We start from the raw sequence: 19,346 nt of genomic DNA on the forward strand, positions 1-19,346 counted from the left end.
ATTAGTATGCAACGGTCCCAGACAGATGCTCTATAGTTAAAGGCAAGCTAGAATATGGGTAAATCTGTATAGGACTATGGCGGGGTCTCCTAAGCATATCACTTGCTATCAAAATGAAAAAAATATGCTCTTACCAATTGGACTCTTTATACCTAGAAAATTAAGCAATTTATCATAATTATGGAATTCAACCCTCGATAGGTTTATTTGAGAGTGCATATCATTTTTAGAAAGGACGTTCATCTTATTGATTGACAGCATGAAAGGAAGAAATCAAATTGAAGTTTCAATGAGCACCCTCGAGAATATGATCAAAGAGAATACACTACATTTACCAGTTTCAATCTCCCTGAAGCACACCATGCTGATCCCCCAGTCTCATTAAAATTAGTCTCTTAGGGCTAATTTCTATGGTACAATCCAATTATGCATACATATGTTCAAGTTTAAAGGTCCGACAATGTTAAATATGATTTGACTATAAGACTAATGTGCACATGGAAGTCAGTGGATGCTTCCTCTTTTTCATTTGAAGCATAAACACAAAGACCATTGACAAATAATGAGTGAGAGGAGAGAGTCATACCCTTGACTTTCTAGTGGACTTGTCCTACAGAATTCAAACAGATTCAACCCCACCAACTTCGCTAAAGGATTTTTTTCAGATCTTCATAAGTTGCAAAAAAAATTTAAACATCAAATTATCTCTCTGTATTTGTTTGTCCGCGTAAAAAGGAATAAAGCAACTCTCTCTGAAGTGCGAGAGAATCTCTACTTGCCCTGAAGTTAAGGTTTGATAAAATGCATACATACTCCTTTGGCTCTTCCACTGGTGGAGTCTTTGATGTGCTGGTCATTGGATGCTCTTCAAACTTGGGTTTTGCTTCTACTTCGTTTTCTTTAGCTAAGTTCTGTGCTCGTCCCTTTTCTTTCCGCACTTTTGTTTGGGTTTTAGGCGTATTTTCTGCCGCTTAGCTAAAGACCGTTCGTCAGTCAGTTCGAATCTGTTTTTCTCTTTCCATTACACTTTTCTTATGTGACTTCTCTTTCTGATCTATTAGTTCAAGAACAGATTTGGCTTCCTGCTGTAACCTAAATAATTGCAGCTCTTCCAAGCGGGGCATAACCTGAGAAAGGGACCAGACAAGCATCTTTACGCATTGAATTAAAATAGCAAGGATTGCATACATTCAATAAATACTAAGCAAATGTATCTAATTCAGACATCTTTAAAAATGTTACGTAACAACTTGATTTAAAAGCTTAAATTGATAGTTACGCATCCACAACAACATACTTAAAATTTAACATAATCTCGTCGCTAAACGCCCACAATCACAACCATAATATAAACAAAAAAAATACAATTTAAATCTAAATAAGAGCCTATTTGATATAAATTTTAAATAGTGTTTTATTTTCGAAAACAAGGACCATAAAGAATTTTATGAAACTACGTTTTTGTTAAAATAAGTTGAAATGTTTTCAAAACAATGTTTTTGCATATAATCCTAAAAATTAGTGTAAAATTAGAAAACAAGAAAAATATCATTTCTTAGTCTTTATATAGTTTTTAACTTCAAAACAATTTTTAAATATCAAACATATTTAAGTATTTAAAATATTGAGATAAAACTTTTAATTGTACCTTAGTTTTTGAAAATTATTTTTTAATCACAAACAAAACTGGCCCAAATCTCATAAAGATTTAAACACAAGACTGTGTGGACCACCTTGCTACAATACTTTATTAAGTTATCACTTAAACTAAAAATTTAAACAGATAGGCATGATCCACCAGTAGTATTTAGGCTCTGACAAGAGAGAAGCAAAGAGTTCATAAATGTACAGAGGCACATAACCACACTCATTTACAAGCACATCTTTTGAGTCATCAAAGACAACTGCTAAGTGGCACATTTTAGTCAAACACATATTGTTACTAGATAAGGTGGACATCGCAACCAGCTAAAATTCATTAGTTAAACACTTCAATTTTTTTTTAATAAATCTATACATACTAATTCTCATAACAATGCAAATGCATCATACACATTGGACTGAAAAAAGAATACGTGATTAATTGGCACTTAAAATAATAAATTAAAACTGCAGCAGGAATGTGTACCTTCTGTGCGCGTAGTCAAAATCTTCAAGTGTCCCTTGTTCTCTCTCAAAACGCAACCTTTGTGGCATATGTCCGAATAACTCTGTTTTTTAGGAAAGAATATATCAACAAATCCAAAAGGCAGTACATAACAATTGAAGAAAGTCACCCTAGAGTTTGGACCCAAAACAATATTTTCATATCATAAAATCAGAACAAGAATGTCGGTAACATTAGATGATGTGTGAGATCATCAATGAGATCATATAATATGAATGGGAGCGGCGGGAGCAGAGAGTTGGGAAACAATCCGATTAAATATAGTAAGGTCAATCAAGATAATGAAAATAACAAGGTTAACTTTACAAACTAAACCCTAAATTGATCATAGAAAAGAGAAAACTTAGATGACTTTATGATGGTCATATAAATTATTTACATCAATAAGTTTTATTTAGCCTATAGCATATTTTGACATGAAACTCGGAAAGTAAAGCTTGAATTAAGAAACTTTTCCTCAAAACATATTGGAAAAAATAAGCAAGTGGAAAAAGATATCAGCCTATTGTGTTTCAAAAACTACTCTGCAACCTATGGTTTAAATGTGATTGCTTCACATATGCCACAATTTCATCAGAGTATCAGTAACTCTAAAGTTTGAAGTTAAAAAAATAAACGTCATGGATTTTCAACTAGCATGATCCCCAGAGATACCGTCATATATCATTTACGTATGATTTGGAAAAATTATTCAAAATGACATATTAAACCATTGTGATTCTGCTGCCCGAGTAATAGGTTGACCTATTGCAAGGCTACTCTCTAAAAATATTCTCAGCGGCAGAGCATGATTCTATGTTAAGAGTTCAAAAGATCTCCATAAATTGCCCTCCTTGATAAAAAACATTTCAACAACCTTGACTTAAGCCATTTGTCTGGTTTCAAATCAGCAACAAAAAGAGAATAAAGATAGAAATGTTTGCATTGCAGATGACAAATATCAATTAATTAAATAAAGCTGCATCGTATATTACTAAAAGCAACAATTTTCAAAAAATAAAAAATTAGGAGGAAAAAACCAGTTTAAAAACTTTCAAATTCAAATCCTGTCCATAAATCAATCTAGAATAATTGAAAGCAAGTAATGTAAAAAGAATTATACCTCTGAACCTGTCCCACTAAATCTTTTACTGTAGCATCTCCTGTAGATGGACCTAGCTTCATTTAAATGTCCCAATTCAATTTCCATAGCTATATAACCTTGCCAGGCTTCCAACATTGACCCGCTGCACAGACAAAAAGCAAGTTATACGGAGAAAATACAAAGATGAATCATAAATCAATCATATTGAACTGTACAGGATAAGAAAGAGAAAGAGATGAATGGGCCAAACCAGGCTCTCCCAAAAGCCACCAGCTGCAGCTTGATCTTTTCCCAAATTTAGCTCCAAATGAGCCCAATAAGCGTACAAATGCAGCAAACCATCTGTATTCTTCATCTTTTGAGATAAGTAATCTGACGCCTGCTGAAAGTATGTAACTTCACAGTTAAGTATTCAAGTATATATAATACATCCAATCATACAAGGCCTGCAATTTCGACGGTACACTAAAGAGACATCAGGCTAATTGTTTATAAACACAAATATTGAAAACATCCATTATATAACAACAATGTACCAGTTGAATATGACATGCAAATTTTATAAATTCACAGATCCATAAAGATATCTTCCATGCATGCAACTCTAATGGTGAATGAGAAATTTTTTAGTAAAGGACACTATTCCATGACAAAACAATTAACAAAGGTAACAATCTAGCAATTAGCAAAAGCCATCTTGGANGTGGATTAAAATTAAGTTGAGTTTGAATTTGTCTACCTGATCCGCTTGAAGATGCATCGGGCAACTATATTATTTGGGGGTGCTTTTTTTCCACGTGTCGTCGCATCGTCAAAGTCCCCTTCTCAGCGCCAATAATGGTTCCACAGAAATTACATATCCCACACGATTCTTCCCCCTCCCCATTTGTCTTTGGCCGTTTTGATTTGGTGAAGTATCGTCATACATCGAACATGACCCTCTTTGACGATCGGGGGGTTGGGCTATGCCCGTGCCCGTTGACTCGCAGCTCGCATGTTTTTGGCTACACCTCGTCCCGACCGAATATGGTTGTGGAATTGCAGCTGCTTCCTCTAGAGGAAATGGTGAAAATGGATTAAAAGCCTTCCATTTCTTCGGTGGATGGAACGTAAAACTCATTTGGGGAAGTCATTATATGCCAATCAATCTCTTCACTCCAACTCTCCAATCAATTTCTCATTTAATTTATATTTATAATTTATTCATATTATTTATTTATATTATTTGATTTTTTTCTATTTTTCAATATCATCATAATTTCATATTATTATTTAATTTCTTTTCATTATAAATTTATGATAAAATAATAAATAATTAAAATGAAAAGAAATTAAATAATAATATGAAATTATGATGATATTGAAAAATAGAAAAAAATCAAATAATATAAATAAATAATATGAATAAATTATAAATATAAATTAAATGAGAAATTGATTGGAGAGTTGGAGTGGAGAGATTGATTGGCATGGAAAAAATGAAAGATTTTAGAGTTATTTGTAATATAGTTGTTTTAGAGGGGGGATGAAAAAAAAAGAAAGGTTATAATTTATATTATAACCGTTGGGCATGTGGCCGTTGCTAGCAAACGGTTAAAAAAATATATATATAATATTAAAACTTTTTTTCTTTTTTCTTTTTTTTATTAATTTTGTAAAATTTTATTTTAACCCTCGTAATTTATGTTTATTTTAAAATTAGCAGGGGGTTTTATGTAATTATGTAGGGGACTATATTGAAAAAATCAAAAAAGTTTTGGGCCCGGGCCTGGGACTAGGAGGAGGGCCCAATGGAGGGTCTAGCCCTCCTCCTTAGGCCTGGTCCCGTTTTAGGACCAGGCCTCCTAGGACTGGGTTTCGGGGCTGGGCTTTTGGGCCCCGTCCCAAATGCCCATCTCTACTCGTCGTTACCATCCAATACAATTGTTCGACAGACTAAAGGATAAGCCTTATCTCAAACATCTCGGGAGGGATAAGAACGAATCAATATTTGCGCGATCCTAGCGCGCAATCACTAAAATCACGAAATCGCTTACCAAGTCTGATGGCAATCCCGGATTTCTCTCTAATTCCTTTGGTGTAAACTTGTATAAATACCCCTTCCAAATATGAAAAAAGGGTTAGCAAAGTCCAAATATAAGACTCATGGGCGTGAAGTTAGAACACAAGCTGATTCCAAGAGGCGACATGGGAAAGAGCCCATGGGAGAACAAGTTAATAATGGTCGCCAGGGGGAATCTCACACTTAGTGACTTGGTACATAAAAGAAATGAAAAATGAAACATAATTCATAAATCACTTAAACCCTCTCAAGTACTCGCTTAAAATTAAGAAAAAATATCATACAAATACCACGAAATAACGTTTAATTCCATTCATGGGGATTATGTAAATATTCCATTCCGAAAATAGAAAGTGAAACAATTAGATCTTTTTTGAAGATTGGTACTAAATCATGATCTAACATGTACAAAGCGAAAACCCCATTCTCGATTCCACGATAAATTTTATGAAAGTATCCAATAGAATCATGAAGAATCTAAGTGAAACAAACATAATCATATAAGATATGGATATTCAATCAAAATAGCCAATAAAAATGAATATATCTGTGCGGAAATTTTAATCGGGCGAGCATACTGATGATATTCTTCATATTCTTCCTCAGACATTTTCCAGACCAAAGACATTTTTTCACATTTTCCACAATCATGAGATGCAAGGCCATTGCTGTTTCAATACACAAACTCAATAGTGCTCTAGTGGTCCATCTTTCTGCATTAGGATTTTCATCTATGATAAATAGTAAAATGGATTCTCCGCTAGAATAGAATCAATAGGTACAGAATAGCATAGAACCTAACAGTTGCACTGTGAGTATTCAATGTTATTTTATACCAAGAATAGACCACCAACCCATAATAGTTTTCATGATCTTGTTTGATCCTATACCATTGGTCATTTGTCACATAAAAAGGAACTTGATCGCCATCTAATTGACTAAAATTTCTCTAAATCTTGGGGTAAGGTATTGAGGTTATCCTCATCACAAATTGGATGAAATAAGTGTTTCACAGGAAACATATTAGAACTTTACCCTTTTTGAATAAAATGGGTATGAATATGACATATCTAGAAGAAAATTTACAAGAAGGGTATTGATATATAATTTTGGTCCTCAAACAGGTATCGTTTGTCATAATTGTGTTTACAGAAACATATTAAGGTAAAACCTTATGTTTTTTATAAGAAAGAGAAGTTTGTCAATTACTGTGCTATTCTAGTTAACATGTAACATATAACCTCAGGAACAAACCTCACTTCTTAAGGATCATTTCTCTGAACTCATTATGTGACTTCGGCTTCCCATCTTCCACTTCCCCGGCTTTTGAATTTGTTGAGGGGACACCAAGTGGTCTGACGTTCCTTGGCATTGCAAATGTATTCCTCCCCTTCAAATGAATGTTATCACTACGTTTATTAGCACCAAAGTGTGGCGCTTTAGACTCCCTAAAAGTCTGATTACTACTTTGCGCTGCCATTTAACCCAGAGGAGTAAGAAAATGAAATGTAGAAGTAATAACAAATGTCTATAGATTGCATTGGACACAAACACACACACACAAGTAATAACAAAGATAAAACATAATTCCACTTAGCCTACCATGTTCTCCAAAGGCCCCATGACTAGCAGAATCCTTTCTCTTTTGCTTCGGATTTAATCTTGCAATGCTTATCTTCTTCCCAAGAAACATTTTTTGTTCTCTCCTACAGCTGCAGCAAGGTGTGCATTGGCAAAATCCACATATACCAGGCCCTTCAAAAATCGATCAGAGGATATTATAAATTAGTATGCAACGGTCCCAGACAGATGCTCTATAGTTAAAGGCAAGCTAGAATATGGGTAAATCTGTATAGGACTATGGCTGGGTCTCCTAAGCATATCACTTGCTATCAAAATGAAAAAAATATGCTCTTAGCCAATTGGACTCTTTATACCTAGAAAATTAAGCAATTTTATCATAATTATGGAATTCAACCCTGCTATAGGTTTATTTGAGAGTGCATAATCATTTTTAGAAAGGACGTTCATCTTAATTGATTGACAGCATGAAAGGAAGAAATCAAATTGAAGTTTCAATGAGCACCCTCGAGAAATATGATCAAAGAGAATACACTACATTTACCAGTTTCAATCTCCCTGAAGCATCAGCCATGCTGATCCCCCAGTCTCATTAAAATTAGTCTCTTAGGGCTAATTTCTATGGTACAATCCACATTATGCATACATATGTTCAAGTTTAAAGGTCCGACAATGTTAAATATGGATTTGACTATAAGACTAATGTGCACATGGAAGGTCTAGTGGATAGCTTCCTCTTTTTCATTTGAAGCATAAAGCACAAAGAACATTGACAAATAATGAGTGAGAGAAAGTGAGTCATACCTTTGACTTTCCAGTGAACTTGTCCTACAGAATTCAAACAGATTCAACCCCACCAACTTCGCTAAAGNTTCCGTTGGTGTTTCAGTGCTGCTAGTGCATGAGGACAAGGTAAACGTTGAATGTCAAGCACTTTACAACTGCAAGTTTTACTAACAAGGTTAACTAGGGCATCCGGACCATAGCCGCGCATAGTGAACTCTTGAGCATTAAGAGGATAGGCAAACAATGCATTTGACAGTTCCATACATTCTCGCAATAATTTTTCAACTGACGGAACAAAGGTTGTAGTAAAATTATCTGACTTCGTACGACGCTCATGGAACCACCGTGACAATGTCCTCTAGATTGCATCAAAAAGTGCAACTATTGGAAACTCTCTTTCTGTTAACAACTTCGAATTTATGGACTCCGCTATATTCGTGGTCATGTCGTCAAACCTTCTTCCAGGAAAGTAAGCTCTACTCCATCGCTCGAAACCAACATCATGCTCAAGATACTTAGCAACTCTATCATCCTTGATCCGGATTTGCTAGAAGTGCTCCTCGAACTCATCAACCCGATAAGCTTTTTTTGCCATATAGTATGTTTGAAGGAGGCCAGCACACTTAAACTTTTGTTTTATGTTCTCACCAAGGTGCCTCATACAGAATTTGTGATATACTTGATGATAAATAGTGGCAATCCCCTTCTTTATAGAGTTATGCCTATCGGATATTATGCACAACTCGTCACTGTCAGGCACTATCGTACGTAATTGTTGAAAAAACCAAGTCCACGACTCGTCATTCTCAGAGTCAACCACACACCATGCAACAAGATATGTGTGATTCTCGCTGTCATGTGTAGTGGCCACCAACAATGTACCTCCATACTTTCCCATCAGAAAGCAACCATCAATAGCCAACACCTTTCTCATGTTTACAAAACCCCTTATAGCAAAACCATAAGCAACAAAAAAATATTTAAACATCATATTACTGTCCCACTTTAAAGTCGTCTTTCTACCTTGGTTTGTCAACTCAAGCATATAACGGTACGCTTCTAATACTGCGTACCCGTGCTCCGGCGTGCCCCTCACAAAATCCTGTGCATGTTGTCTCCCTTTCCAGCATTTCCAGTAACTAACAACATATCCCAACTCTGTGCGCACAAGTCCTTGAATGTCTTTAAGAGATGGACCTTTCCTTTCAACGAACCAACTTGTGACAAATTGTCCAATAACATCAGCGGACGCTTATCAATGCTCACCTAAAATATGTCTCAAACCACAAGTGTGCTCACGGGTATCTGTGCTAAGAATAAATTTTTCCTACTCTGCCAACCTTCTATAATAAACCCGTCACTTGCAGTTTCGGTCATGACATGCAGCCGTCACAGCCAATGAATTTGACTTTTTGGGGATGAACTCAAAATTACCTCTCACGGCAATAAGTTTTGGCTTCCTCACCACTTCCTCTTTGTTGTCAAATAAATACCCTATGCGCAACTCCGATCCATCCGTAAAAAACATGAGCTGATTCACTACTACCTCCAATTGCCCCCTCTGAACCTGCATAAATGACCATAGTGTTCTCTTCCTCACAATCTACGCCTTCTGCATGATCTGTATTTAAAGGAACCTCACAATCTACGCCTTCTGCATGATCTGTATTTAAAGGAATCTCTACATCTATGGGCATCTATGGGGTCCTCCTCCTCAACATTTTCATTTTGTCCCATATCACCAACCTCTTCTACAATGTCCTCTTCACCACCCAATTCACCGTCTACTCTTGATTTTTCAACTAACAAATAAATGGCCTCATAGTTCAAATTAAAACGAGGCAAATCTCCGCTTACTTCCTCGTTATCCCCTTCCTTTGAACAAACTTCCAACTGTTTTTCTACAAAAGAAACCCTTAAAATCGACCTCAAACCATTATCGGCCACATCAATCATATATAACTTCACACTTTNCTTCAAAAACAAATTTTGAATACCAAAAATATTTTCAAATATTTAAAATATTGACATAAAACTTTTTAAATTTTTATTTGTAACTTAGTTTTTCAAAATTATTTTTTAATCACAAACCAAACTGGCCCAAATCTCATAAAGAGATTTAAAATAAAAAATATATATATTTTCAAATATTTAAATACGGAGGTAAAACTTAAAATTTTTAATTGTAACTTGGTTTTTCAAAATTATTTTTGAATCACAAACCAAACTGGCCCAAATCTCATAAAGAGATTTGAAATAAAAAATATATTTTCAAATATTTAAAATACAGAGATAAAACTTAAAATTTTTAATTGTAACTTGGTTTTTCAAAATTATTTTTGAATCACAAACCAAACTGGCCCAAATCTCATAGAGAGATTTAAACACAAGACTATGTGGACCACCTTGCTACAATACTCCATTAAGTTATCACTTAAACTAAAAATTTAAACAGATAGGCAATGATCCACCAGTAGTATTTAAGCTCTAACAAGAGAGAGTTCATAATATGTACAGAGGCACATAAACACAACTCATTTACAAGCACATCATTTGAGGTCGTCAAAGACAACTGCTAATGTGGCACATTGTAGTCAAACACATATGGTTACTAGATAAGGTGAACATTGCAACCAGCTAAAATATCATTAGTTAAACACTTCAATTTTTTCTTTTAATAAATCTATACATACTAATTCTCAATAGCAATGCAAATGCATCATACACATTAGGCTGAAAAAAGAAATACGTGATTAATTGGCACTTAAAACAAATAAATTAAAACTACAGCAGGAATGTGTACCTTTTGTGCAGCGTGGTCAAAATCTTCAAGTGTCCTGTATTCCCTCTCATAACGCAACCAGTTGTGGCATATGTCCTGAATAACTTTGTTTTTTAGGAAAAGAATATATCAACAAATCCAAAAGGCAGTACGTAACAATTGNATAGATGGAATCAATTAGAAGAGAGAAAAAAATTATAGCTATAAGACTTTTCTATTCTAATTTTTCAACGCATCATATTCTGCGAGAGAATTAATGAAATATGAGATAGAATCTTGAACTTTTCTCTCAATATTTTGACATGCTAATTCTTTGAATTAATTTCTCTTATTCAATGGTAGTTGATGGATCATTATATATTTATTTAACATTCGTTTGTTGTTTATTGATTAAATTTTCCATCTTAATCCTATGAACCATAAATTTTATAGCAGGACGACCAACCCAAATATAGCAACATGTAATACATGAGAGATTCAAATCATGACCTCTACTTTAATATCTGTTGTGTGTGATTTTTGTCGTAAGCTAGAAAGTCTCGGTAGCCCGAAAATCAGTAGATCAATGTGATCTCAAGGTCATGGAATCTTGAAGTGTAACTCAACATAACCTCGTCACAACCATTCAATACAGTTGTTCGACAGACTAAGGGATAAGCCTTATCTCGAACATCTTGGGAGGGATAAGAACAAATGAATATCCGCGTGATCCCAGCACGCAATCACTAAAATCACGAAATTACTTTCCAAGTCTGATGGCAATCCCATATTTCTCTCTACTTCCTTTGGTGTAAACTTGTATAAATACCCCTTCCAAATATGCGAAAAGGGTTAGAAAATTCCAAATATGAGACTCATGGGCGTGAAGTTAGAAGACAAGCTGATTCCAAGAGGCGACATTGGAAAGAGCCCATGGGGGAACAAGTTAATAATGGTTGTCGAAGTGAATCTCCCACTTAGTGACTTAGCACATAAAAGAAATGAAAAATGAAACATAATTCATAGATCACTTAAACCCTCTTAAGTACTCGCTAAAAATTAAGAAGGAATATCATACAAATACCATGGAACAATGTTTAACCCTATTCATGGGGATTATGTAAATATTCCATTCCGAAAATAGAAAGTGAAACAATTAGATCTTTTTTGAAGAATGGTACTAATTCATGATCTAACATGTACAAAGCGAAAACCTCATTCTTGATTCTACGAGAAATTTTATGAAAGCATCCAATCGAATCATGAAGAGTCTAAGTGAAACAAACATAATCATATGAGATATGTATATTCATTCAAAACAGATAATAAAAATGAATATATGTGTGCTTAAATTTTAATCGGGCGAGCATACAGATGATATTCTTCATATTCTTCCTTAGACATTTTCCAGACCAAAGACATTTTTTCACATTTTCCAAAAGCATGAGATGCAAGGCCATTGTTGTTTTAGTACACAAACTCAATAGTGCTCTATTGGTCCATCTTTCTGCATTAGGATTTTCATCTATGATAAATAGTAAAATGGATTCTCCACTAGAATTGAATCAATAGGTATAGAAAAGCTAAGAAACTAACAACTACACTGTGAGTATTCAATGTTAATTTAGACCAAGAATAGACCACCAACCCATAATAGTTTTCATGATCTTGTTGGATCCTATACCATTGTCCATTTGTCACATAAAAAGGAATTTGATCGCCATCTAATTGCTAAAATTTCTCTGAATGTTGGGGTGAGGTATTGAGGCTATCCTCATCACAAATTGGATGAAATATATGTTCCACAGGAAACATATTAGAACTTTACCCTTTTGAATAAAATGGGTATAAACTTTGACATATCTGAAAGAAAATTTACAAGAAGGGTATTGATATAGATTGATCTCAATAGCACATATATTTTTCATCCTCAAACAGGTATCTTTTTTCATAACTGTGTTTACATAAACATATTAAGGCAAAACCTCAAGTTTTTTACAAGAAAGAGAAGTTTGTCAATTACTGTGCTATTCTAGTTAACATGTAACATGTAACCCCAGAAACAAACCTCACTTCTTAAGGAACATTTCTCTAAACTCATTATTTGACTTCGGCTCCTCATTATCCACTTCCTTGGCTTTTGGATTTGTCAAGGGGACACCAAGTGGTCTGATGTTCCTTGGCATTGCAAATGTCCTCCTCCCCTTCAGCTGAATGCTATCACTATGTTTATTAGCAGCACAGTGTGGCACTCTAGACCCCCTGAAAGTCTAATTACTACATTGCGCTGCCATTTAACCCAAAATAGTAAGAAAATAAAATGTACAAGTGGGAAACACAAACATGCAAACTTCTATAGACTGCACTACACTGCACAGAAACAAATACACACAGGTAATAACAAAGATAAAACATAATTCCACTTAGCCTACCATGTTCTCCAAAGGCCCTATGACCAGCCGAATCGTTTCTCTTTTGCTTCGGATTTGATCTTGGGATGCTTATTTTCTTCCTAAGAAACATTTTTTGTTCTTTCCTACAGCTACAGCAAGGTGGGCATCATCGGCAAAATCCACATATGCTAGGCCCTTCAAAAATCGATCAGAGGATATTATAAATTATATGCAACGGTCCCATACAGATGCACTACAGTTTAAAGGAAGGCTAAAATATGGGTAAATCTATATGGGACTATGGTTAAGTCTCCTAAGCATATCACTTGCTAGCAAAATGAAAAAATATGCTCTTAGACAGTTAGACTCTTTATAGTTAGAAAATTAAGCAATTTTACCATAATTATGGAATTCAATGCTTCTGCAGTTTTATTTGAGATTGCATAATCGTCTTTGGAAAGGACATTCATCTTAAAACCAAAAGCGTAAGAACTAAATGATTTATTGACTGCATGAAAGGAAGAAATCAAATTGAAGTTTCAGTGAGCACCTTTGAGAAATTTGATCAAAGACAATGGACTGCAATTAGTAGTTTCTATCTCCCTGAAGCATTAAAATTAGTTTCTTAGGGCTAATCTCTGTGGTACAGTCCACATTATGCATACATATATTGAAGTTTAAAGGTCAGGCAATGTTAAATGAGGATTTGACTGTAAGACTGATGTGCACATGGAAGATCCAGTGGTTAGCTTCCCCTTTTTCATTTGAAGCATAAAGCACAAAGAACATTGAAAAATAATGAATGAGAGAAAAAAAAAGTCATACCCTTGACTTTCCGGTGAACTTGTCCTGCAGAATTAGAACAGATTCAACCCTACCAACATCGCTAAAGAATTTTTTCAGATCTTCAGAAGTTGCCTGAACTAAAATTTAAAACCATCAGAATTATCTCTTTATATTTGCCTGTCCAACGTTAAAAAGGAATAAAAAGCAATCTCTCTCTGAAGTGCAAGAGAATCTCTACGTGCCCTAAAGTTAAGGTTTAATAAAAATGCAGTACACTCGTCAGTGTATACTTTGGCTCTTCTAGTGGTGGAGTCTTTGATGTGCTGGTCATTTGGATGCTCCTCAAATTGGGTTTTGCTTCTTCTACTTCGTTTTCTTCATCTAAGTTCTGTGCTCGTCCCTTCTCTTTCCCATGCACTTTGTTTGGGTTTTAGACAGTATTTTTCTGCCAGTTAGCTAGAGACTGTTTGTCAGTCATGTTTGAATCTGTTTTACTCTTTCCATTAACATTTTCTTATGCGACTTCTCTTTCTGATCTATTAGTTCAGAACCAGATTTGGCTTCCTGCTGTAACCTAAATAGTTGCAGCTCTTCCAAGGGGGGTGTAATATGAGAAAGGGAACAAAGACAGGCATCTTTACGCATTGAGTTAAAATAGCAAAGATTGCATACATTCAATAAATACCAAGCAGATGTATCATAATTCAGTAACATCTTTAACAATGTTACGTAACCACTTGACTTAAAAGCTTAAATTGATGGTTAAGCGTTCAACAGCCATACTTAAAATTTANAGCAAAGATCGAACCCAAAGATCACCAACCCAAGGACAATTTTTCCTAGCCTTGGAATGAACATCCCGCATAATATTTCCTACCTGAAGGGAAAAGGAGATGATTAATTGCTAAAATTACAAATACCTGGAACATAAAGAATTGAAAAGAGAAAATATGAGTGAAACTTCAGGGTTTTATCCAAACAACGAGTATAATCAAGCCAGAGATCACTTGATACAGGAAACTCGATAATAGCACGTTCATAAAGAAGTTAAACACGGGCTAGATCTCTAGAAGACTGTTCAAACTTCAAGTAGATCTACAAAAATTTCAAATTAAAATAATAATATTAACACTTTAAAGAAGGAAAAAAAGAAAAAGAAAAAGTAACCTATTGCCACATTGCAAGTTCTTATGTAACCCCCCACCGTTAGGAAAAAAGGAAGAAGAAGAAAAGATCTAAAGTTTACATAAACTTATTACTTATATTAGAAGCAAGAAAGACCATAAGAAATTGAAATTATAATGAAATTTCAATAGCAACTTTGTTGATAAAGAACTTGACCTAAAAGCTTAAGCTTGAAAAGGTAAGGGCAAAACAATGGTATTAAGCTTTGTAATAGGCATCTTCACGTGTTACATAAACCAATCCCAAATTCAGACAGAAAGACCAACCCAAGTATTGTAGGATGTAATAGATGGGCGAATCAAATCATGACCTCTACTTTAATATCATATTAAGTTACCGTTTAAGCTAAATGCTTAAGGTATCATGTAAGAGCCCAGAATTATCATTTAGCTGTCTAAAACAATATCTGATAGTAAATGCCATCTACCATGAATTGTTGAAATCTTTCGGAGTCAGATATATCCTGGCTTCCAATCCGTTCTTCAAAATCAGCTTGAGCATTATACATCTCCAATGCCTTTTCATACGCTGTGGCAACAGTAGAAGGAATCCCATCTAAATCACTTGATTCAACATCTAGAGCAGTTCCCAATTCCACCTTCCAAGACTTGTAGGTGAGAAGGGTTGACCTTACGTTAGGAAGGGGAACAGACAACTGAGGGTGAAATATACTTCAGATGCGCTGAACCTGTTTTTCTTTTTCCTGCAAAAGAGCAGTAATTTTCCAAATGTAAATTTTGAAAACATATATTTTTTCTTGGTACATAGCACTTGATAGGGAAATGAAAGAACAAAATTTATGAACTATACATAATGACAAAAAGAAGAAAAAAGGTTTCTAAAATAAACAGGGCATGCAACTTGAGCCATGGTTCTAGGAAATATAAAGGAAGACCCACAAAAGCGTTATTAACCATAATACCGAACCAGTAGGATGGAATTAAGACTTTAAATAATCAAGTAAATTGATTAATTGAATGCATCCCCGTCAGGCACATATTCTAATAAGTTTCTAATAAATATATTATAAATTATTGCCTTAATGTTTGTCTCATCTATTGTATGGAGAATGGCTTGCTCAAATTCCCTGTATGGTTCCCATATTTTACTGCNGCACTGCCATTTAACCCAAAGGAGTAAGAAAATAAAATGTAGAAGTGGGAAACACAAACATGCAAACGTCTATAGACTGTATTAGACACAAACAAACACACACAAGCAATAACAAAGATAAAACATAATTCCCCTTAACCTACCATGTTCTCTAGAGGCCCCATGACTAGCAAAATCCTTTCTCTTTTGCTTCGGATTTGATCTTGTAATGCTTATCTTCTTCCCAAGAAACATTTGTTTGTTCTTTCCTACAGCTGCAGCAAGGTGTGCATCATCGGCATAATCCATATATGCTAGGCCTTTCAAAAAATCGATCAGAGGATATTATAAATTAGCATGCAATGGTCCCAGACAGGTGCTCTATAGTTAAAGGCAAGCTAGAATATGGGTAAATCTGTATGGGACTATGGTTGAGTCTCCTAAGCATATCACTTGCTATCAAAATGAAAAAAATATGCTCTTAGACAGTTAAGACTCTTTATACTTAGAAAATTAAGCAATTTTACCATAATTATGGAATTCAACCCTTCTGCAGGTTTATTTGAGACTGCCTAATTATCTCTGGAAAGGACATTCATCTTAAAACAAAAAGCGTAAGAACTAAATGATTTATTAACTGCATGAAAGGAAGAAACCAAATTGAAGTTTCAGCGAGCACCCTTGAGAAATTTGATCAAAGAGAATATACTGCATTTAGCAGTTTCAATCTCCCTGAAGCATCAGCCATGCTTATCTGCCAGTCTCATTAAAATTAGTTTCTTAGGGCTAATTTATGTGGTACAGTCCACATTATGCATACATATGTTAAAGTTTAAAGGTCTGGGAATGTTAAATAAGGATTTGACTGTAAGACGGATGTGCACATGGAAGGTCCAGTGGATAGCTTCCTCTTTTTCATTTGAAGCATAAAACACAAAGAACATTGACAAATAATGAATAACAGAAAGAAAGTCATACCCTTGACTTTCCAGTGAACTTGTCCTGTAGAATTCGAATAGATTCAACCCCACCAGCATTGCTAAAGAATTTTTTCAGATCTTCAAAAGTGTGACAGAATCTCTACTTGCCTTGAAGGTAAGGTTTGATAAAAATGCAGTACACTTGTCAGTGTATCCTTTGGCTCTTCCAGTGTTGGAGTCTTTGATTTGTTGGTCATTTGAATGCTTTTCAAACTTGGGTTTTGCTTTTAGTTCTTTTTCTTCAGCTAAGTTATGTGCTCGTCCTTTTTCTTTCCCATGCACTTTGTTTGGGTTTTGGGCAATGTTTTTCTGCCGCTTAGCTGGAGACTGTTTGTCAGTTATGTTCGAATATGTTTTTCTCTTTCCATTAACACTTTTCTTATGTGACTTCTCTTTCTGATCTATTAGTTTAGAAACAGATTTCGCTTTCTACTGTAACCTAAATAATTGCAGCTCTTCCAAGCGGGGTGTAACCTGAGAAAGGCAACAAAGACAAGCATCTTTACGCATTGAGTTAAAATAGCAAGGATTGCACACATTCAGTAAATACTAAGCATATGCATCATAATTCAGTGACATCTTTAACAATGTTACGTAACAGCTTGACTTAAAATCTTAAATTGATAGTTAAGCATCCAACAACCATACTTAAAATTTAACACAATCTCGTGCACTAAACACCCACTATCACAGCCATAAATATAACATAAATATAAATACAAATTTATAATCTAAATAAGAGCCTATTTGATATAAATTTTAAATAGTGTTTTATTTTCGAAAACAAGGANATTACCAACCAAACTGGCCCAAATCTCATATAGAGAGATTTAAATATGAAATCAGGAGAAAACAAATCCTGATAATCTTTTTATTTCAATCTCTTAAACTAGATAAGACTTAGATAACTCTTAAATTGATCATATTCTAATTTAGAAATCCTACACTCCCCCTCAAGCCGGTGAATAGATATTTACCATTCCCAGCTTGAAAACTAGATTAACAAACAACTGTCTAGGCAGTCCTTTTGAACAATAGACCTGCTTCAAACTTGTTTTTCATCAATTATACCCAATATACTCTAGTATGATCATCAATAAACGTAAGGAACCCCTTAGACCCTACAATATTTGCAACTCTAGATGGCCCCCAAATATCACTATGAATTATTAAAAAATCCTATAACTCTTATATTTATGAGCTAGATAAATAGACTTGGTGTATTTTGCAAGTTGACAAGTTTCACACTTTTAAAGAAAATAAACTTTTATTTTTGAATAACAATGGGTAAAATTCTCGTAAATAAGGAAAGCTAGGGTGCCCCAGTCTACTCTTATATCAGGCTATTGGGTTTCAAAAAATACTCCCTTACCTATGGCTTAAATGTGATTGCTTACATATGCCATAATTTCATCAGAGTATCAGTAACTCCAAAGTTTAAAGTTAAAAAACAAACGCCATGGATTTTTGACTAGTAAGACCCCTAGAGATACTATCATATATCATTTACGTATGACATATTAAACCATTGTGATTCTGGTGCCCGAGTAACAAGATGACCTATTGCAAGGCCATTCTCTAAAAATATTCTTAGCTGTAGAGCATGATTCTATATTAAGAGTTCAAAAGATCTCCATAAATTGCCCCACTTGATAAACAACATTTTAACAACCTTAACTTAACACATTTGTCTTGTTTCAACTTCCATCAGCTGCAAAAAGAGAATAAAGAAAGATATGTTTGCATTGCAGATGACAAATATCAATTGATTAAATAAAGCTGCATCGTATACTACTAAAAGCAACAATTTTCCTTTAAAAAAAAAAAAAAAAAAGGAAATGAAAAATTACGAAAAAACCAGTATAGAAACATTCAAATTCAAATTCTGTCCATAAATCAATCTAGTATAATAGAAAGCAAGTAATGTAAAAGAATTATACATCTAAAGCTATCCCACTAAATCTTTTACTGAAGCATCTCCTGTAGATGGACCCGGCTTCATTTAAATGTCCCAATTCAATTTCCATAGTTATATAACCTTGCCAGCTTCCAACATTGACCTACTGCATAGACAAAAAGCAAGTTATACGAAAAAAAATACAAAGATGAATCATAAATCAATCATATTGAACTATACAGGATATGAAAGAGAAAATGATGAATAGGCCAAACCAGATCTTAACCAGGCTCCCCCAAACACCTAGAGCTGCAGCCAAATTTAGCTCCAAACGAGCCCAACAAGCATACAAATGCAGCAAACCCTCTGTATTCTTCATCCGCTGAGGTAAGTAATCTGATGCATGCTGAAAGGAAGAAACTGCACAGTTACGTATTCAAGTATATATAATACATCCAATCATATAGAGCCTACAATTTCGATGGTACACTAAAGAGACATCAGGCTAATTGCTTATAAACACAAATATTGAAGACAACCATTACACAATAACGATGTACCAGTAGAAAATG

At 34.5% G+C, this 19,346-nt stretch overlaps 1 long non-coding RNA gene across 1 annotated transcript in view; it reads right to left on the minus strand.

The window, feature by feature from the left end:
- Positions 1 to 3,269: 3,269 nt before the first annotated feature.
- The window catches only part of LOC116142174, a 66,666-nt gene continuing 50,589 nt past the window's right edge, over positions 3,270 to 19,346 (minus strand). Inside the window, exons 2-3 of the long non-coding RNA XR_004129962.1 lie at positions 3,502 to 3,606; positions 3,270 to 3,393 (exon numbers count right to left, since the gene is read on the minus strand). This is a non-coding gene — a long non-coding RNA (uncharacterized LOC116142174). The remainder of the gene's footprint in view (positions 3,394 to 3,501; positions 3,607 to 19,346) is intronic.

The sequence above is a fragment of the Pistacia vera genome, unplaced genomic scaffold, assembly GCF_008641045.1.
Source record: "Pistacia vera cultivar Batoury unplaced genomic scaffold, PisVer_v2 Contig405, whole genome shotgun sequence".
Lineage (NCBI taxonomy): Eukaryota > Viridiplantae > Streptophyta > Magnoliopsida > Sapindales > Anacardiaceae > Pistacia > Pistacia vera.